Here is a 22,021-nt window from a genome sequence, read left to right as displayed (position 1 = left end):
TAAATTGCTGTGAACATCAAAGGAAAGCCATATGCATCATGTGTAAAAGATGAAAATGAAATGTACTGCCAATGTTTTGATTAAGCTGTGCATAGCCATTTATGTCTGATGATACTTCTCCCACATCAGTCATGTTACTCACTGCTAAAATGGAACATCTGTGGTAATTGGTATTTCAGATACTTTGTCTCTTATGTTAGAAAATACAGTTTGTAAGATATAATATGTGCAAGATGTGTGAGAAAGTGTGTGTGTGTATTCCAGTTTTGGCATTATTTCTAAGCAGTAGTCTATGGTACACACTCTTTATATTAATTCTGAGGTTGTGTAGAACAGTTACAGATAAGAAACAAAACTTAAAAATCTCTGATTTTAGGCCACTTCTGTGGCATAGAGGAATAAATCCCTGACTATGGCCTAGCTGGCCTGGGTTCAGTTAGTAGCTCATGTCAAACAGCGATACAAGGTCATAACCCACCCAGATAGAAGCACAGATGAGCCAGTTCCCCAGGATGTCCACAGTTGGCCCCGGCAAAGAAAGAACAAGTCCAGGGGTTGGAGAGTAGTTGGTAGACCTCTGTCATGGATGTTGGGTACTGGGGGCCAAGCCAGTAACAGTGAGGTCTAAGGGAGGCCAAAAAAATCTCTAATTTTATTGACATTTACAACAGCTGTGATTTTTTGTTAAAATTGTGGTAGTGACTTTAATCTTTTATAACTGAGTATACTGTAGTGTACATTGCTGTTTATTTTCATCTGTCATTTTATGTATGTCTTCCTCCTTGTACTGCCTCCAAATTTTGCTTGTATGATTCTCTCTCCCGCTACTTAGCTAATCAACTAGTGCAGTTCTGTCATTTCAAAATAAAATAAAGAATAATTGTGTAAAATCTTACCATAACCATAGATATTCTTCGTGTTTCACTGTTGCAGTCATCACATTTGGGTTATCTGCTTGCAGGTAGCCCTCAGTCGGCCTAATTATCAAAGTCTTGGGTCCTGCGTCGGATGCTGTCTCATCTTCTATGACAAAAACAGAAAAAAGCACCACTGAGATAAAGTGAAGATGTAAAACATTCAAGTATCAAAAAGAAAAAAACAGCTTCACAACACCAGGTATAAGAAATATAAAACGGTTTTAATATAAATATTCAAGTTTTACACAGCAAAGCTTTCGGATAAAAACTGATGACACTGATGTAGGATTTTTATCTGAAAGCTTTGTTGTGTAAAACTTGAATATTTATATTAAAACCATTTTATATTTCTTATACCTGGTGCTGTGAAGCTTTTTTTTTGTTTTTATCTTCCATGACGTCAGGTAGTCAGGGGTATAAAGCATGCAGCCGACTCCATTACATCTGTCTTTCTTGCCGTGCTGTGCCCGAAGCAGATGCAGTTCGCAAGTGCTGGTCGGCCAACTCCTGAAATTTTCGTTTTCGAGTTTCAGATCCGAAGTCTTCAATTAAGCTGAGTACCCTGTTGGGGAACCTTTTTCTTGCTCTAAACTGATGTCAGTAAAAGTTAACAATTGTATTTCTTGTGGAAAGCAAATACTTCATAAAGATTTTCATTCGTACTGCATTTCTTGCCTAGGCTTAGACCACGACGTACCTCTCTGTCGGTTTTGTGCCTTATTCAAACCTCGTACTGTTCGTCGTCTGTTCATTTTCATATCTAAATATTTTGGTACTCTGTTCAATTATCCAGAAATGGCTTCGGTAAGCCACCTGACTACCGACATTCCGAAAACAAACACAAAGATAGAGACAGAGACAGACCGCATAGGTCCAAAATGCCGACGACGCTTCTCCTAAGCTAGTCGCCAGTTCGCCGGTAGTCAGTGAGGTGCTTTCACAGCCCTTGATATCCACTACTTCAGATTTGCAGGCCTCTACTGAGACCCATTCGGAGTCCGGTATGCCGCAAGATACTTTTTCGACTGTGGAACCTACGGATGTCTCTACCTTGGATGGGTCCGGAGCAGCTGTGCAGGCACCGGCTTCTGAGGGTGTATTCAGGCCTACTGACTTGCATATTAAACCAACGCCATCTTCTTCTTCAAGGCCTAAAACTTGATCCATGCCTAGAAAACCGACACCCAGACTGCATGGTCAGGTCCCTATACCTAAAAAACAAATGATAAGAATGGCTGAAGACCTTATTACTCTAATCAGGGGAAGCCACCCTTCTCCCTCTAAGAGACCTAGAACTAATTTTCCTTCTGACTCTTCTGATCAGGATTCTGAAATTTTTGTTTTTTCTGATTACCAAGATTTGCTCTTATCTACCTATGAGGATTCTGATGCAGAGGACTCCATTCCCTCTGCTTCCCCTCCAGAGGATTTCTCTTTTGGTGAAACCTTGCATACTCTTGGTGAGCATTTCTGCTGGGAAAGCCAGGATTTCTCTGACTCCAAAAAGAGGCTTAGGGAATTCTTATTCCTGCCTCAACACAGGCCTTTAGCTATCTGTCCTGTACTGGACATTGTAGGAGATGCCTTCTTGGAATCTAGCCTGGCCCCTGACACTTTACCTCCTGCTCCCTTAAAACCTGATAGGTATTACAGGGTACCTGACTTTCACAAGGTCCTCTTTAAAAATCCTACTGCGGATCCAGAGACCATTTCACAGGGACCCAAGGGCATTAAGGCCACTACTGCCAAAAATCCTACCCCCTTTGATAGAGATTCCAGGGTGCTGGATAGATGGGGTAAGAAGGTATACACTTCTGCAACGTTAGCCATTAGGGCCTTAAACTGCCAGTTGCATATGTTGAAGTATCAGCAGCATATTATTGGATTGCTTAAACAGAAAATTATGTTGATTCCTGACTGTGCTGAAAATAAAGAATTACAGGATTTAATGGATTCTGCTGAACAAGTGGGAAAACATACTTTGCAATGTGGTTTTGATTCATTAGAGGCATCTTGCAGGGCTGCTGTCACTGGGTCTGTACTTAGAAGGCATGCTTGGCTTAAGGAGCAATCTTTATCAGACCATGTTAATGCTAAAGTACTGGATGCTCCCTTAAACCAAGACCGCCTGTTTGGCAACAAAACAGAAGTACTTAAAAAGATGGAGGAAAAAGCTAAATCTATGCAAACTGTTAAAGATTTCCTGCAAGTACAGCCTCCCAGATTTATTAGGCATTAGCTGTCTAAGAATTGATTCTTTCCTGCCTCTTCCAGGCCTTCTCAGTCCAAACCCAGAACCAGCAGAACACCCAGGCTTCAGTCCCAGGGTGCTCACAGGACTAAGCAGTGGGGGGCTCCCACTTCCAAAGCAGGGAGTAGTAAGACTCCCCCCTATGGTAAACTGTCAGTGACTTAACTGTAAACCTTCCAAGCCCTGATAACTGACTGTTCCTTTAGTGGGAAAGATCGCCCTGCATGCAAAAAATAGGGAGCTCATTACCCAGGACAAATGGGTTCTAATTATAGTTTCCCAAGGATACAGATTCCACTTCCACTCCTTACCAACCCCAAATCAGATGGCAGAGGCTCAAAAGCAGGTTCTCTCTCTTTTAAGCATCAGGGCTATTCAACCTCTCCCAGAAGAAGAATGGGGCAAAGTTTTTATAGGTTCATAGGTAGGTACTAGGCTATCTGCCCTAGGGCATTTATAAGCCTAGCCAGAATGTGCTGGCTTTCGCCTCCCTTTTAGACTAGATTCCTGAGCCTCTGTCCAGCAGGGCCATAGAAGTGATCCCAGGAGCAAATTTACGATTTCCCATCCACTCATTAAGATTTCTCTTGAAGAGGGTCAGCGAGGTGCTCTGCCTAACATGGACTGGGATTCTATTCCAGAGCGCAGGAAGCCTTTGGGATATGAATCTGTCCTTCCAGCATGTCCTATGTATTGTTGTGCTATGGTTTAAGTCCCTGGAGCGTGTAGCTCTAATGGATCTGGTTTTCTTGAGGTGGAGCATGTCCAACAATTCCGGGTTAGACATGTCAGGCAGAGATCACCTCTTAGTAGGCGGTAAGCAACTGAGTAGAGCTGGAGTTTCTTTAGTCGAGCTGCATAGGGCATCTGTTTGAGGCCCACGATCCTCTTGGTGAGGTATTTTTGAGGTCTCTCCAGCTGTTGCTGGTGTCGGGTAATGTACATCCCAAATGGGGTATTGTACTCAGTTTGGGCCTGATGAGCGATGAGTAGAGGGGCACAATGACCTCTCTAGTTCTAGATGTGAATCCTTTCGTGATTAGGTGGGCTATATAGAAGGTTTTTCTAACCACTTTGGCAATGTGATTGTCAAAGGAGAGGTTACTATCTACTTGGGTCCCTAGATCCCTGATTACTTCTTCCATAATTAGTGGATTACCTCCTATATGGTAGTTTGTGGGCACTTTGTTTTTCCCAAAAGGGATGACTATGCATTTTTTTGTATTTAGCTTGAGGCCATGGTTCTGACACCAGCTTTCCGTCTCCGTAAGGCCCTTCTGGAGGATGCTTGTGTCAGCCGGAGAGTTGATTATGGCTCCCAGTTTGCAATCGTCTGCGTACTTGGTCAGCCACAGTCCTCCCGTGTTTGCCTGTACCTCAGAGAAGTATATACCGAACAAGAAGGGTCCCAGGACTGATCCCTGTGGGACGCCACTTGTAACTGGTTTAGAGTCAGACATGGCACCCGCGACTCTGACCATGTGAGTTCTATCCCTGAGCCAGTTTGCAACACATCTTGTACATATGGGTTGATATTTAAGCTGGTAAGCTTATTTATGAATACCAGAGTGGGGTATTGTGTCGAAGGCCTTTGCGAGGTCTAGGTAGGCTGTGTGGACTACCTTTCCCTCATCTAAGGTTTTGATAATTGTTTCGAAGAAGTCAACTTGGTTTAAGAGGCAAGATCTGCCCTTAACAAAGCCGAATTGGGTGGGGTCCAGTGTTTGGAGGTTCCCAATGTCTTTGTTTATGAGATCCATGATGATGCGCTCCATAGCCTTGCAGACCAGGCTAGTCAGGCTTATAGGGCGATAGTTCCCTGGATCCGTTGTGGCGCCACCTTTGTGGAGCGGGATCACTGTTGCTGTACGCCATTCTTTGAGTACATAGCCTGTGGTAAGGCTGAGTTGGAACAGTGAATTTATGTGAGGGTTTAGTTAGTTTTGGAACTCGTGTAAGACACAGCCTGGGATGCCATCTGGTCCCATTGATGCTGTGTTTTTGAATTTGGAGAGGGCTGCTTTCACCTGTACATCTGTGATTTTTGGGGGACTGCATTCTTCTGGGCTAGACACAGGCCCTTTTGGGGGGGTGGGGGGTGAAGGTTGCACTGAACCTATCTGCCAAGATGTTGGCAATGTCTGTGGGTTCAGTGTATTTTGTGCCATTTTGCACCAACTCAGAGCAGATCTGTGAGCTGCCACCCAGATTTTTGACGTAGCTCAAGAACGCCTTGTGATCATCTTTAGAGTCTTTGGCAATTTTTCTTTCTAAGCTGTCCTTTGATGATTTTATGAGGGATCAAAGTTTCTTGCTAGTACTGATCAAGGATGCCTTCCCTTTTTGGGATTTTGCCTTGTCTTGTAATAGTTTCCTCCTCAGTCTTGAGAAGTGTGAAGTTTGCTTTTGAGAAATTTTTCTCAGTGGTTTCCTTGGCTGGGGGTGGGGTCGGGATGTGGATGTCCATTGTGATAAGTTTATGGTCTGATCTTACCAATGAGGGATTTACCTCTGGTGTGGAACATTGAGCCCCCATGTTGGTGATGACCAAGTCCAATATGTTGTCACCTCTTGTGGGAGTGCTGACCAATTGTTCCATGGCATTTGAGTTTATAAACTCCAGGAACCATTGGGCAAAATAGTTGGGACTTGAGTAGTTTTCCCAGTCAATGTTTGGGTAGTTGAAATCCCCCAATATCATGGTGTTTGGTGAGACCTTCATATTCTCCAATGTTCTCAGGAATGCCGCGTGAGGATCCTGAGACAAGGTGGGTGATCTGTAGCAGGCTATGAACTGAAAAGCAGTTTTACCTACTGTTAGTTGCACATGGATGGTTTCTGTTGCCTCATGCAGTGCCACTAACCTGGAGGTGTGGGTATCCTTGATGAAAATGGATACTCCCCCGCCTTTAGTATTCCTTTCCGAGTTCTGGGGCCAAAATGAATGGTATGAGTTGAATCCTGGTAGTGCTGGGGTGCTCTCTGGAGCCTTGAACCAGGTTTCTGTTACTGCACAGATATCGATTTTCTCCATACTGAGGAGTGCCTCGAGTGCGTGCATCTTGAGGTTTAGACTTCTGGCGTTGAGTAGCATTACCCTTAGTTTTTTGTTTCTGGTATTGTCTATGGAGGTGGGTTTGTCTTTTGAACCTTGCCTAAAAAAGGCACTATGGGGATGGCAAGAGCCTTAGCCAGTATTCGAAAGCCTAAGGGTGACAGGTGCAAGCCGTCCCTGGTGAAGCAACGTGGCTTGTCTAGCATGTCATCCCAGCCTGACAGACACTGGATCCCCTTTGAATGACACCAATAGCTTAGCCAATTGTTAAAATTGATAATTTTGTCTTTATACTGCGGCATCATTCTTGGTGAGGGCAATATGCTACTCAGGGTTAGGGTCATACCGGCCTGGGCTACATGATCAGAGAGCTCCTCTGTGTCTCTTTTCATGTAGTCCAGGGAGGTACATCTTAGGTCATTCACACCAACATGGACAATGACAGAGTCATATTTGTACCTGCTGTGGAGTGACCCAAGTGCCTGTGTTATGTGGCGGATCCTGGCTCCCGACAGGCAGCTTACAGTGACCCTCTCCTTGTTCAGTCTGGTGAGTGGGACATCAGTGTGCCTGACAGTAGAGTCTCCAATTACTAGCGTATTAGGTGTGTTATTTAGCCTTAGGGGCTGCGACTGTGTGGCACACTGACTTCGTGAAGTATGTGATCCGTGTAAGTTGTTGTGGGGGAGCGGTTGCTTGGGTGTCTGCTTTGGAGGTCTCTGCTGCTTTGGCAGATTTTTATTTAGAGCCTCGGAGTATGTTTTTGTGAGTTTGTGTGTCTTGTTTGCTGGTGCGTTTGGTCTATGTGAGACTGGTTGTGTGGTGCGAGTGGTTTCCTTCTCCTCCTGACTGACTGTGCCAGTTCTGGGTTGAGAGAGCTCGGCCTCCAGTTTGGATGTATAGTTGCATCTCTCACAAATAGTTGAGTTTGTTGGAAGAAGGAGGGGGGTTGTCTGTGTACATAAGGCAATTGTAACATTGCCTCAAGATTCCCAGATTGACCAGCTGGAATGGAGAGCATACCTGAAACTACGCTTTGGACATGCCTGGATAGTTTAAAGAACTGGTTTATTGACTGACTGGAATGGACGAATAGGGAACCTTGTACTTCCGGATAGTATAAGGGGGTGTAGTGCTAAAGTTTGTTAGTGCTTACTGAGAAATTTGAGCAAGTGCTGGGCTGTAGAATGAGAGTTGAGTGCTTACTTTGAAAGTTTGACTAGTTCTAAGGGAAAATTGAAGAGCAGACTTTGTGGAGCCGGGAATTGTTAAAAAACTGCTTAAACGGCGCTGCTCTACATTGCGCAACGTTGCGCAAAGCGCAAAATCACGCAAAACCACGCTAAAGCAGGTTTTAAGGCAGGGAGTTTGAAAGAGATAGGAAATGTCCCAAAATGGCCAATAAGCAACTAGTTACTGGGCTGAGATCACTCCTCCAGGGACAGATAGGCTGCTCAGAGCTCCCCACTCTCACTGGTGAACAAAGAAGCTTCCTCCTATCTAAGTAAGGATATGGGCAACACAGGAACTATGACACAGCCTAGAATTCAGCAATACCTGAAAACTGGACTATTCTAGCTCAGAAAAGGCGGAAAACAAGGATATTGTTTTTTTCTTTTTTTTTTCACTTAACCACAGAAACTAGGCACAGGAATACAGTAAATGCTTTAGATCGGCTAGCACACTTGAATGTGTTGCCTACAACAATTAAACAAGGCAAAAACACCTTTTAAAGTGCAAAACACAAAAAATGCAGACAAATGCAGAAAAACAAACTTTGCAGAACTCAGATAGTTAGAAAACTCGCTTTTCGGTGAGACTAAACAGTTGCTGGTAGGAAATCAGAAAAAAAATACTTATAATCTGTTAAAGTCCCTCTTTCGCTCACTGCTGCTTGTAAGACTCTGCAGGACACCACAAGGAGCTGTGCTGAGTCTGTTACAAGCGCAAAACCGCTCTAAAGCGGGTTTTAAGGTAGGGAGATTGAAAGAGATAGGAAATGGCCCAAAACTGCCAATAAGCAACTAGTTACTGGGCTAAGACCACTCCTCCAGGGACAGATGAGCTGCTCAGACCTCCCCACTCTCACTGGTGAACAAAGAAGCTTCCTCCTATCCAAGTAAGGATATGGGCAACACAAGAACTATGACACAGCCTAGAATTCAGCAATACCTGAAAACTGGGCTATTCTAGCTCAGAAAAGGCGGGAAACACGGATTTTTTTTTGTTTTTTTTTTCTTTTTTTTCACTTAAACACAAAAACTAGGCACAGGAATACAGTAAATGCTTTAGATCGGCTAGCGCACTTGAATGTGTAGCCTACAACAATTAAACAAAGCAAAAACAACTTTTAAAGTGCAAAACACAAATAGAAGTGCAGACAAATGCAGAAAAACAAACTTTGCAGACTCAGATAGTTAGAAAACTCTCTTTTCGGCGAGACTAAACAGTCGCTGGTGGGAAAGCAGAAAAAAATACTTATAATCTGTTAAAGTCCCTCTTTCTCTCACTGCTGCTTGTAGGACTCTGCAGGACACCAGGAGGAGCTGTGCTGCATCTGTTACAAGTGCAAAACTGCGCTAAAGCGGGTTTTAAGGCTGGGAGTTTGAAAGAGATAGGAAATGGCCCAAAACGGCCAATAAGCAACTAGTTACTGGGCTGAGACCACTCCTCCAGGGACAGATAGGCTGCTCAGAGCTCCCCACTCTCACTGGTGAACAAAGAAGCGTCCTCCTATCCAAGTAAAGATTACTCAAGACTTTTCCTGGTACCCAGGAAAGACAATTTCTGGCGTCCTATCCTGGACCTGTCTATCCTAAACACATTTTTGGTAATCCCAAAATTAAAGATGCTAACTCTTCATCAGCTGCTTCCCATGCTAGGCAAAAATGCTTGGTTGGCAACACTGGACTTAAAGGAAGCCTACCTGCACATCCCAATAAGGGAATCTTGCAGAAGATACCTACGCTTCAGAGCAGGCTACATGCATTATCAGTTCTCTGCACTGCCCTTTGGCTTATCTACTGTGCCCAGGGTATTCACAAAGTGCCTAGCTTCCAGTCATTGCATTTTGCAAGCAAAGAAATATTCAAATATATCCATACCTGGACGATTGTCTAATTCATGCAGAAAGCCAGGACATACTATTAAATCATCTGGCATTTGTAAAGAAATTGGTAACTTCTCTGGGGTACACCATAAATTAAAAGAAATCAAATCTTGTACCCTGCCAACATATTGTATTCTTGGGAGCAAGCTTGAATACAACTTCCCAGATGGCCTACCTCACGCCAGAGAAACAAGTTCATTTGACAGCCTAATTCAATCTACTGGCCACAAAGACCCAGCTGTCTGCATTCTACTAATTCCAAATGCAAGACTGCATATGAGGAAACTACAATGGTATCTAAAAAGCCTATGGTGTCAACATTCTCAGGATCTAGAATCAATGATTCCTAACATACCTTGTCTAAAAATAGAGTTCCTGTGGTGGGCAGAGGTCTGCCACCAAAACAAGGGACTGCCATTCACTCTACCCCCTGCCGCCCAAACCCTAACAACAGATGCATCAGACTGTGCATGGGGGGCTCACTTGGCTGGGCAGTGCATTCAGGGCAAATGGAACCCAAGTCAAATGCACCTACATATCAATCAAAAAGAAATGTTAGCTGTACAGAATGCTCTGACAGCCTTCAAGGACCACATTCTTCCAGGACAATTATTGGTAAGGACAGACAACACCTTTGTTATGTAGTACATAAACAAGCAGGGGGGAACCCACTCATACCCTCTCTGCAGACTAGCCCTGGCACTGTGGAACACAGCCTTGAGCTACCAAGTGCACCTACAGGCTCAGTTCCTGCCAGGAAAGCTAAATACACTGGCAGAAGACCTAAGCAGAAATCTCATGGACCCACACGAGTGGAAACTGGAACCAAATATATTCAACATGTTGAGAAACAAATGGGGGAGCCCAGAGATAGACTTGTTTGCCTCCCCTCAGAACTACCAATTGGACAAATTCTGCACAAGGACTCCTCACAAACAGGCTTGGAAACTTGATGCCCTGTCCTTCACCTGGAAAAATCTATCAGTTTATGCCTTTCCCCCTCTGCCTCTCCTCTCCAAAGTGCTACTAAAGATCAAACAGGACAAACCAAGGACAATACTGATTGCACCGGACTGGCCTCGCCAACACTGGTATCCCCTCTTGTGCAATGTGTCACTGCTGGCACCATGGCACCTGCCTCAGACCCCTGCCCTGCTGTCCCAGCAGGAGGGCAAGATTCTGCACCCACAGCTTTAAACCCTGAACCTTGCAGCCTGGCTAATTACCTGACCTCTCCATTACCATCCCTCAGTAAACAAGTGATGGATGTCATTCTGGAGGCAAGGAGGCCTAGTACTAGAAAATCCTGTGCTGAAAAATGGGAAAGATTCTGTTCCTGGAGCCAAACTGAGGAGATGGGTACAGCAGTACCCAATGTACCCCATATTCTTCAATACTTAACTGAGATGCTTCACAAGGGCCTTTCCTTTTCTTCCATTAAAATTCATGCCTCAGCCATTTCAGCACATTACAACACAGAACCACCCCTATTCTCTCATCCGCTGCTGAAGCAATTCCTCAGAGGGGCCAAAAAACTTAAGACCACCCAGGAGAGCCCCTACTCCAGCCTGGGACCTTAACTTTGTATTGGAAAACCTCCCTTTGAGCCAGCTGCAAATGCAGAGTTGAAATTCCTTTCTTGGAAAACAGCCTTCCTTATAGCTATCACTTCAGCAAGAAGGCTGTCTGAATTACATGCCCTCATGGCAGTGGAGCCTTTCATCATCTTTCATGCAGACAGGGTGTCCCTCAGGACCAATCCCTCATTTATGCCCAATGTGGTATCCAGTGTGGCCCTTAATCAGTCCATTCATTTGCCAACCTTCTTTTCTAATCCACAGAACAAAGGGGAACGAATACTGCACTCCTTGGACATGCACAGACAACTTAGATTTTACTTGGACAGGACTAAGCCTCTCAGGAAATCTGAACAGCTGCTGGTGGCATTCGCTGCAGGGGCAGAGGGGAAGGTCATTTCAAAGCAAACCATTTCTAAGTGGATAGGCCATTGCATTCATTTCTGCTATAAGCACCATGGAAAACCTACCCCACAGGGGATAAGACCACATTCAACCAGGGCTGCATCTACCTCTACAGCCTTTCTCAGAGGTGTCCCTACCAGGGGCATCCTAGAAGCTGCTACCTGGAGTTCTGTACTTACCTTCACCAAGCATTATCACTTGCCAATTTTTTTCTAAATCCAGAGCTGGCTTTGCCACTGCAGTCTTGCAGGGCCTTTTAACTGGTCCAAATGCTATCTGATTGCCTCCTCCCATCCTTAGCTTTGGGAATCTACCCAAATGTGATGACTGCAACAATAAAACACGAAGAACATAGTACAGTTGTGTACACTTACCATAAATGTAGATGTTGGAGTGTATTCACTGTTGCAGTCCTGGTTACACTCCCTCCAGCCCCCTGACTTCTTTTGACTTATACCTCTATTCTTGTTTACCATGCTTAAAGCTTTTTGGTGTACTTGCTTCCCATTATGGGGGCACCTGACATCTGGGCAAGAAGAACTGATGTAATGGCGTCAGCTGCATGCTTTATACCCCTGACTACCTGACGTCATGGAAGATGAGACAGCATCCGCGCAGAACCCAAGACTTTCATAATCAGGCTGACTGAGGGCTACCTGCAAGCAGATAATCCAAATGTGATGACTGCAACAGTGAATATACTCGAACATCTACATATATGGTAAGTGTACACAACTGTACTATGTCCTCCTGTTCAATTTGTTGCAGTATTTATAACATGAGGGAGAGTACCAAAGCTCATGCAGAAGAAAACATGGGCAGAGGGGCAGTAGCAATCTACAAACCCCTACAAAATAGCCCATGCAAAACCAGCTGTGGACCTGGAAATGCCATCCAACTGTAGTGTTTTCTGAAAGTGTGTACAGAAGACCAGGTAGCTACTTCTAATATAGAGGGAGGTGTCCAGACCTTTGAAGAAAGCACCAGAAGAGGACACAGCTCTAGTGGAATGTGCTTTTACAGCGGAAGCAAGAGTTTTCCCATGAGACAGATAGCAAAAGGAAATGGTTTTGGAAATCCAAGAAGAGATAGTCTGCTTGGAAACAGGCCTGCCCAGGTCCCTATGATGATAGGAAATAAAAATACGATCAGATTTCCTAATAGGTTTTTTATTTATTATTTATTTGACATTTGTTTACTGGGGTGGTCTGACTAAGTCTACAGAACCCATTTTCATCAGAGGCCCAGGGAGAAAAGCTCCACATATAGTACAATACAAATACAGTATAATCCAATACAATAAAGATTACATTAGAAATACTATACAAAAAATAATTTGAAAGAACCAACTGCTACAAGATGTAATATATTACTACACATCTAAACAGTTCTATACAGTTAAAACATTACAGACAATAATAGTCACTCTCATCATACATGATGTAGAAATAGCAGCCAGAAAGTTAGTGATGCAGACATATAGCGAGAGAGAGTTAAGAAGAAAAGAAGCAATAAAGCCTGAACAGCAGCTTAAAGAAAGCAGAGAAGGAGTTGGAAGAGCTTTAGGTTCTTGCAGTCTGTGAGGGATTGAAATGTGAGAGAAGAGGAAGATCTGAGCATCAGGCAGGAGAAGAGCCATGTATTTTTGAGATTATTTTTTAAAAAGGCTTTGAAATGGGTTAGGCCAGGAATAAACCTGGTAGAGGTAGTGAGTTCCAATGTATAGAGACAGAGTATGAATAGAGAGAGTGACCAGGTTTTCTTGTCGGTTTTGAGATAGCTAAGAATTTTTTGTCTTCTGATCGTAGGGATTGATTTGGTGTGTAAGGTGCGACTAGATTGGCTAGTGCAGGGCAGGCAGTAGGCTTGAGAATAAGGTTGTGCAGAGTGGATAGCTGAATAAAGGCAAGTTGGTTGGGTAGTTCAAGCCAATTTAATTCTAGGTGTGTGTGATATTTAGAGTTTGTGGCAATCTTTACAACTTTGTTGTAGCACTGTTCCAACTTGTTTAGGATATAATTTTGTAAGTTAGTTAAGACAGGGGCACCATACAGAAGAGAGGGAAGTAAAAATGGTTTTGCAAGGGTAGTTTTGGTTGCTGCAGTAAAAAAAAATGTTTGTTTCTATATAAGATTCCCAATTTTTGATGAGTTTTCTTTATATTTTGCTGTATATGGGGGTTAAATGAAAGTTTATTGTCAATGATAACACCTAGAAGTTTGGTTTCCTGCACTATTTCTGTAACAATGTTGTCAGATGCAAGGATGTTGAAATGATCAGTGATAAGGGAGGTGTTTTTGGGATGAAAGAGTACTAGTTTTGTCTTTTTTGGGTTAAGACCGAGTTGGGCATTTCTTAGCCAGGATTCAACTGCTGTAAAGGACTGTTGAGTTTTTGAGAGTAGTTCTGGTAGTGATTGAGCACTGCAGATTATGGTGGAATCATCAACATATTGAATGAGGGTCCCAGGGTGAGAGGCAGTGTGAAGGTTGTTTGTGAAAATGTTGAAGAGTAGGAGTCCTAGGATGGAGCCTTGGGGGGACTCCAGTAGGGTTTTGAAGAAAGGATGAGAGTTTGTTGGACCATTTCACTGCTTGTTTACGGTCCATGAGGTAGCTCTGAAACCATTTTACTGTGTTATGTGAGAAGCCTAAGTTAGACAGTGTTTTCAAAAGTAATGGGTGAGACACTGTGTCAAAGGCCTTGGAGAGATCAAGGAATACTGAGGCTGTATAGCATCCTGCATCTCTGGCCTTGTTCATGGTGTCTGTATAAGATAATAAGGCTGTAGCTGTGCTGTGGCTAGTTTGGAAGCCATGTTGGGTTTTAGTTAAAAGATTATTTACTGATGGACACCTTTCTCAAGAATTTTGGATATGGGTGACAAGATGGATATAGGATGGAAATTTGATGGATCAAAAGAGTTGCCTCCTTTGTGGATGGGGGTGATGTGAGATTGTTTCCATATGGTAGGCACATGTGATTCAGATAAGACCTATTTATAAGGATGCTGATTGGGTAGACAACTGAGTTAGCAGCTAGTTTGAGGTAGTATGGGGGGAGGTTGTCAGCTGAAGTAGAGCAGGGTTTTAGTTTTTGTAGCAGTTTTTTAATGGTGGCAGTGGGTACTGGCTGAAATGAGAATGGGGTTTGTATGACATTGTGTTGAGTATGGGGGGTTAGTAATGGCAGGGTTAGAAGTAGTTGATGGCCTGGGGTCGCTGTCTGAATAGGTTGAAGGGTGGGGGGTGTCCAGCATTAGGGGTGTTAGTAGGTCTGAAATTGATTTTATGAAGTGCTTGTTAAAGTTTTCGGCTATTTGTGATGGAAGAGGTATCCGGTGATGGGGTGTGCTCTCCCATTTCTTCCAGGGTTAAGTAGAGAAGATATGGAGTGCCAAAATTTACTGGGGTTGATTTTATGATGGAATTGAAGCTGGGAATAATATAATTTCTTATTTCTATTGATTAGTTTTGTCACTTTGTTACGTAGTGTTTTGAAATTAACATGATTTTGTTCATTTTTCTTTTGTTTCCAGGTTGACCAGGCTAGGTCCTTTTGCTTCATCAGGTGTTTACATTCCTTAGAAAGCCATGGTGCAGAGTTCTTTTTGATTCTTTTCATATGAACGGGAGCTGGTGTATTAAGTATGTGAAGGAAGGTGTTATTAAAGTATAGTACAGCATCATTAAGGGGTAGTTGTTTAAGGAGTGTCCAGTCTATTTCCTGTAGGAGATAGTTGAATTTATCCTGACAAAAATTGAGTTCCTAACTGATTTTATAATGTGTACTCTTAGTTGTTGAGAGTTTGTTCTAAGGGAGTAAGCTGGTAGATGATTTCTCAGGGAGCTAGACAGTGTACCAGAAGAGGGGTGGGATACTAGAATCCAGTCTAAAGTGGATTGGCAGGCAAGATCTGTACTGTATCTTGTTGGAGCATTGATAAGCTGAGAAAAAACATACAGATTTATACTATTTGTGGGGGAGTCGGAAGCTATGGTTTGCCAATCTGTATTTACGTCTCCTAAGATTATTGTTTTAAGGTTTATTGTTTGGGATGTCTAGGATAAAATATTTTCCAACACTGGTATATTGTTAACTGGTGGGATATATATTACTATTATGCAAATTATGTTTGATACATTAAGGTTCAGAAAGGAGATTCGTACCTCAGCACTGGAAAAGATGGGTATATTACTGGTATAGGGTGTGATGTTGAGTGTAGAGGGATATAGAAGTGCTATCCCTCCCCCTTTTTTTTTTAGAGCTATCTCTTCTGGTTATTGCAAAGTTTGGCGGTATTATTTCTGAGTCTTTTACATTGGGATGTAGCCATGTTTCAGTAAGGGCTAGTATGTTCATAGGTTCATACTAGGCTATCTGCCCTAGGGCATTTACAAGCCTAGCCAGAGTGCGTTTGGCTTTCGCCACCCATTTTAAATGAATTTTGCTACACCCTTTTTCGAGGTTAGTATACTGTGCCTCTGTCTAACAGTGACACAGAAGTGATACCGGGGGTAAACCTACGATCTCCCATCCACTCATCAAGATTCCTCTTGAAGAGAGTCAGTGAGGGACTCTGCCTAACCTGGACTGGGATTTTATTCCAGAGTGAAGGGAGCCTCTGGGTTATGAATCTGTCCCTCCAGTATGTCCTATTTATTTCAGTGCTGAGGTTCAAGTCTCTCGAGCGCGTAGCTCGATGGGATTTGGATTTTCTGAGGTACAGCATGTCCATTAATTCCGGGTTGGACATGGCTTTATACGTCAGGCACAGATTGCCTCTGAGCAGGCGGTATGCCGCTGAGTAGAGTTGGAGTTTCTTTAACCGGGCAGCATATGGCATCTGTTTGAGCCCTTTGATCCTCTTGGTGAGGTACTTTTGGGGTCTTTCCAGTTGCTGCAGGTGTCTGGTAAGGTACATCCCAAAAGGGGGCATTGTACTCAATTATGGGCCTGATGAGGGATGAGTAAAGAGACACGATGACCTCCCCTGATCTAGATTTGAATCCCTTCATGATTAGGTGGGCTATATAAAATGTTTTTCTAACCACTTTGGCCACGTGGTTTTCAAATGAGAGATTGCTATCAACTTGGGTCCCCAGGTCCCTAATTATTTCTTCCGTACTTAATGGATTACCACCTATGTGGTAATTTGTGGGCACTTTGTTTTTGCCAAAGGGGATGACTATACACTTTTTGCCAAAGGGGATGACTATACACTTTTTGGCGTTTAGCTTGAGGCCATGGCTCTGGCACCAGTTGTCTGTTTCTATGAGACCATTTTGTAGGATGCTTGTGTCGGCTGGAGAGTCAATTATGGCGCCTAGTTTGCAGTCATCTGCGAACTTGGTCAGCCACAGTCCTTCCGTGTTGGCCTGTACCTCCGAGAAATATATACCGAACAAGAGAGGTCCCAGGACTGAGCCTTGTGGGACGCCACTTGTAACTGGTTTGGAATCTGACATGGCGCCAGCAATTCTAACCATGTGGGTTCTGTCCTTGAGTCAGTTTGCAACCCATCTAGTGACATAGGGATTTATATTTAAGCTGGTGAGCTTATCTATAATGCCCGAGTGGGGTGTTGTATCGAAGGCTTTTGCGAGGTCCAGGTAGGCTGTGTGGACCACCTTCCCCTCGTCAGTGACCTTGGTGACTGTTTCAAAGAAATTGACCAGGTTTAAGAGGCAGGATCTGCCCTTAACAAAGCCGAACTGGGTAGGATCCAGTGTCTGTAGGTCCCCAATATCTTTATTTATGAGGTCCATGATAATCCTTTCCATAGCTTTGCAGACCAAGCTAGTCAGGCTTATGGGGCGATAGTTTCCAGGATCCGTTGAGGCACCACCTTTGTGGAGAGGGACCACTGTTGCTGTACGCCACTCTTTGGGTACATATCCTGTAGTAAGGGTGAGATTGAACAGTAGTTTTATGTTATGGTTTAGCTCTTCTTGGAGTTCATGTAGGACGCAGCCCGGGACACCGTCTGGTCCCATTGATGCTGTGTTTTTTGCTTTGGAGAGGGCAGCTCTTACCTGAGCATCTGAGATGTCAGGGGGGCAGCACTCTGCTGGGATAGATATTTGCCCTTTTGGTGGGGAGGGGGGGAGAAGTTTGTGCTGAACCTGTCAGCTAGGATTTTGGCAATGTCTGTGGGTTTGGTGTATTTTTTGTCATTTTGGACCAATTCTGAGCATATCTGGGAATTCCCACCCAGGTTCCTAACATAACTAAAGAAAGCCTTGTGATTATCCTTAGTGTCCTGTGCAATTTTTCTCTCGAAGCTGGCCTTAGAAGATTTTATGAGTGCCCATAGTTTTTTGCTAATATTGATCAGAGATGCCTTCCCTTTTTGGGATTTTGCTCTATAATGTAGTAGCTTCCTCCTTCTATTGTATAGTTTGTTTATGGCTGGAGTCCACCAGACAAGACGCCTGCCTTTGGAGGATTGGGTCTTGGTTTTATTTGGGATTGCATGATCCATGCATTCCTGAAGGTGTTCATTGAATGTGTTTATAAAGGATTCTGCGGTCTGGGACGTATTTTCCACAGGCCCGGGGGCTTTGAAGGATTCCACTTCGGTTTTGAGAGTGTGAAATTTGCTTTAGAGAAGTTTTTCGCTGTGGTTTTCTGGGCAGGGGGTGGGGTCTGGATGTGAATATCCAATGAGATTAGTTTATGGTCTGATCTTACCATTGAGGGATACACTTCTGGTCTGGAGCATAGAGCCCCCATGTTGGTGATGATCAGGTCCAGTATGTTTTCCCCTCTTGTGGGAGTGGTAACAAGTTGTTCCATAGCATTTGAGTTATAAATTCTAGGAACCTTTGGGCTAGGGTGTTACAGTCTATGTTTGGGTAGTTGAAGTCGCCCAATATAATGGTGTTTGGAGAGACCTTCATATTTTCCAGTGTTCTCAGGAAGGCCGAGTGGGATTCCTGGGTTTGGGAGGGTGGTCTGTAGCAGGCTATAAACCGGAAGGCAGTTTTACCCACTGTTAGTTGCACATGGATAGTCTCTGATGCTTCGTGCTGTGCCACCAACCCGGAGGTGTGGGTATCTTTGACGAATATTGATACTCCCCCTCATTTTGTGGTTTGGTCCACGTTTTGGGGCCGAAAAGCATGGTATGAGGTATAACCTGGTAGTGCTGGGGTGCTCTCGGGAGCCTTGAACCAGGTTTCTGTTACTGTACAGATATCTGTGTTCTCCATGCTAAGGAGAGTTTTGAGTGCGTGCATCTTGAGGTTTAGACTTCTGGCGTTGAGTAGCATTACTCTTAGTTTCTTATCTTTTGTGATACCTATGGAGGTGGGTTTGTCTTTTGAGCCTTGCCTAAAAAAGGCACTATGGGGCGGCAAGAGCCTTTGCCAATATCCAAAAGCCCAGGGGTGACAGGTGCAAGCCGTCCCTAGTGAAGCATCGTGGCTTGTCAAGCATGTCATCCCAGGCTGGCAGGCATTGGATCCCCTTTGAATGACACCAATACTTAAGCCAGTTGTTGAAATTGATCATCTTGTCTTCATATTGTGGCATCATTCTTGGTGAGGGTAAGATGCTACTCAAGGTCAGGGTCATACCGGCCTGGGCTACATGCTCAGAGCGCTCCTCTATGTCTCTTTTCATGTAGTCCAGGAAGGTACGTCTCAGGTCATTCACACCAGCATGGACCATGACTGAGTCATATTTGTACTTGCCTTGGAGTGACCTGAGTGCTTGTGTTATGTGGCGGATCCTAGCACCCAACAGGCAGCTCACCGTGACCTTCTCCTTGTTCAGCCTGGTGAGTGGGACGTCAGTGTGCCTGACGATAGAGTCACCTATTACAAGTGTATCAGGTGTATTGTTTAGCCTTAAGGGCTGTGACTCTTCGGCACACTGGCTTTGTGAGCTACGTGTTGCACGTGTTTTGTTTTGGGGTAGCGGTTGCTTGGGTGTCTGCTTTGGAGGTCTCTGCTGCTTAGGCAGATTTTTATTTAGAGCCTCCGAGTATGTTTTTGTGTGTTTATGTGTTTGGTTTGCTGCCGTGGTAGGTCTATGTGAGACTGGAATTGTAGTGAGTGTGGTTTCCTTCTCCTCCTGACTGGTTACGCCAGTACTGAGTTGAGAGAGCTTAGCCTCCAGTTTGGCTATATGGTTGCATCTCACACATGTGTTGGAATTTGTTGGGAGGAGGAGAGAGTTGTCTGTGTACATGAGGCAGTTGTAAAATTGCCTCAAGATTCCCAGATTCACCAGCTGGACCAGAGAGGAGATTTTGATCAATCCAGGCATGCAGTGGGGCTATTTTATTACATATACTTCTAAGGTTAAGTGCAAGTATGTTTAAGTCTTTGGGGTTACTCTTGTGGTTAGGATTAGAGAGTGGGCCAGGGTTAGGATGTATGTCTCCTCATTTGAGTAGATAGATAGATAATGAATTGTTATGGCTAAGCTTGTGTAGGCCCTAGGGCTGATAGCCTAGTACCAACCTATGAAATGCGTACCATGTGAAGTGGTTTTTATTCCTAGGTGAGAGTACTGGTGTTGTGTGGTTTCATAGGAGGTGAGAAGGCCAGTTTGTGGCCTGAATAGAATAGCTGGGAGGAGATATGTGAGAAGGTGTTTATTGAGGAGAGGGTTAGAGGAGGTTGTTGATGTGTATTGGTGTGTGGGGGTATGCAAAGATACAGATCTAGTGAGGTTGAAAATTAAGTAAAGAGGCTAGGCAAGTTTGGAGGAGAATGTCAACTGTGATAGTGGGTTTAAAATAGTAAAAGTGGAATCTGTGTGTCTGAATGTAATATAGATGCAAATAAAGATTGTTATCATGTGATATATGTGCAGCTGAAAGTAAGGTTGGAATGTTTTGACTTCAGAGTGGGCTTTGATAATGTGATTAGGTGTTTTACCTTGCAATTTGTGATAAGGATGGGTGGGGTGATGTGATTTGTCAGTAGTAAAATTATGGTGCAATGCTAGTTTGTGTGTACAGTAGAAGAGAAGGTGGTAAGCCTGGAATTAATTTAAAATAGTTTGAGGTGGTGATTGTATTGTGATGGTAGAGTAGAGTAAGATGCAAAAAAGTATAGCAGCAGGCATGTGAGTTCAAGGGGATGGATGTAAGGGAGAGCAGATAAGTTTAGCTATATAAAAGAAAGTTGTACATGAAATGTGGGTGTGGACAAGGTTGGGTTGTATGTAACTGGATCATAAGAATGAGAGGGAGTGGTTTGCTTAGGATAAGAGTAGAGGTGCTGGGGGTGGGTGGGATATGGGGGAAAGGATGGGGAGCAAAGTGAGAGGAGTGAACGGAGTAGGAAGAACCCCCCAGATGGTTTACCACCATAAACAATCGGTGAGGTAGGATGTTCATGGATACAAAAGACAAGTCTGAACTCTAAATGCTTGTCTCGAGTCACAGCATCTAATTTTATATTTATGGGCTTTTCAATGTCTTTCCAGGGGTGTGTTACACTGATAAGTGTCTAAGTCAGTGGTTCCCACAAGAGGAGATAACATACTTGATCTCATCATCACGAACATGGGAGCACAATGTTCAACACCGGAAGTATACCCCTCACTGGTGAGATCAGATCACAAACTAATCTCGCTGGAGGTCCTCATCCCACCCCCACCTGAAATAAAAAAGACCACAGTAAAGAACTTCTCAAAAGCTGACTTCACACTTCTAAAGACTAGTGTGGTCTCCTTTAAGGCCTCCGAACCGGCGGAAAACAGTACTCAAGCCGCTAAATCACTTACAAATGCCTTCTACCAGCACCTGCAGGACTGCATGGATAAGGCAATCCCAAGCAAAACAAAGACTCTTTGTACCAAAGGCAAGCGTCCAGTCTGGTGGACCCCAGCCATAAACAAACTCTACAACAAAAGGAGGAAGCTACTACAAGATAGAGCAAAATCCTTAAAAGGTAAGACACCCTTGATCACTATAAGTAAAAACTAAGAGCTCTCATAAAATCATCCAAAGCAAATTTCGAGAGAAAAATAGCTAAAGACTCAAAAGACAATCATAAGGCCTTCTTTAGCTATGTTAGAAACCTAGGAGGAAACTCCCAGATATGCTCAGAACTAGTTCAAAATGATGTGAAGATTACTGATCCTACAGACATTGCCAACATACTGGCTGACAGGTTCAGTGCAAACTTCTCCCAAAAGGAGAGATATCTATACCAAACGATTGCAGCCCCAAACATCTCCAGCGCCCAAGTGAGAACTGCTCTCTCCAAAGCAAAAACACAGCATCCATGGGACCTGATGGTGTCCCCGGCTGTGTGCTCCACGAACTCAATGAGGAATTAAACCCACAGCTAGGACAGCTGTTTAATCAAAGTCTTACCTCTGGATACGTGCCAGGAGTGGCGCACTGCAACTGTGGTCCCACTTCACAAAGGCGGTGCCTCCACCGACCCTGGAAATTACCGGCCCATTAGCTTGACAAGCCTTATCTGCAAAGCCATGGAGAGGATCATAATGGACCTCATAAATAAAGACATAGGGAATTTGCAGACTTTGGATCCAACCCAGTTTGGCTTTGTCAAAGGCAGATCATGCCTTTTAAACTTGGTTGACTTTTTGAAACAGTCACCAAAGCCATTGATGAGGGAAAGGCAGTCCATACAGCCTACCTCGATCTGGCTAAGGCCTTGATACAATACCCCACTCGGGTATCATTGAAAAACTCATCAGCTTAAATGTTAACCCATA

The 22,021-nt window shown here is 43.9% G+C and overlaps 1 protein-coding gene across 1 annotated transcript in view; it reads left to right on the top strand.

Moving 5' to 3' along the window:
• PYROXD1 (pyridine nucleotide-disulphide oxidoreductase domain 1) overlaps positions 1-22,021 on the top strand; it is a 940,027-nt gene that overhangs the window by 646,070 nt on the left and 271,936 nt on the right. The window lies entirely within an intron of this gene.

This window comes from Protopterus annectens, chromosome 11.part0 (assembly GCF_019279795.1).
Source record: "Protopterus annectens isolate FY-2018-M chromosome 11.part0, PAN1.0, whole genome shotgun sequence".
NCBI classification, from domain to species: Eukaryota; Metazoa; Chordata; order Ceratodontiformes; family Protopteridae; genus Protopterus; species Protopterus annectens.
Note: the sequence above shows the minus strand (reverse complement) of the source record. Positions and strands in the feature narration are given on the sequence as shown.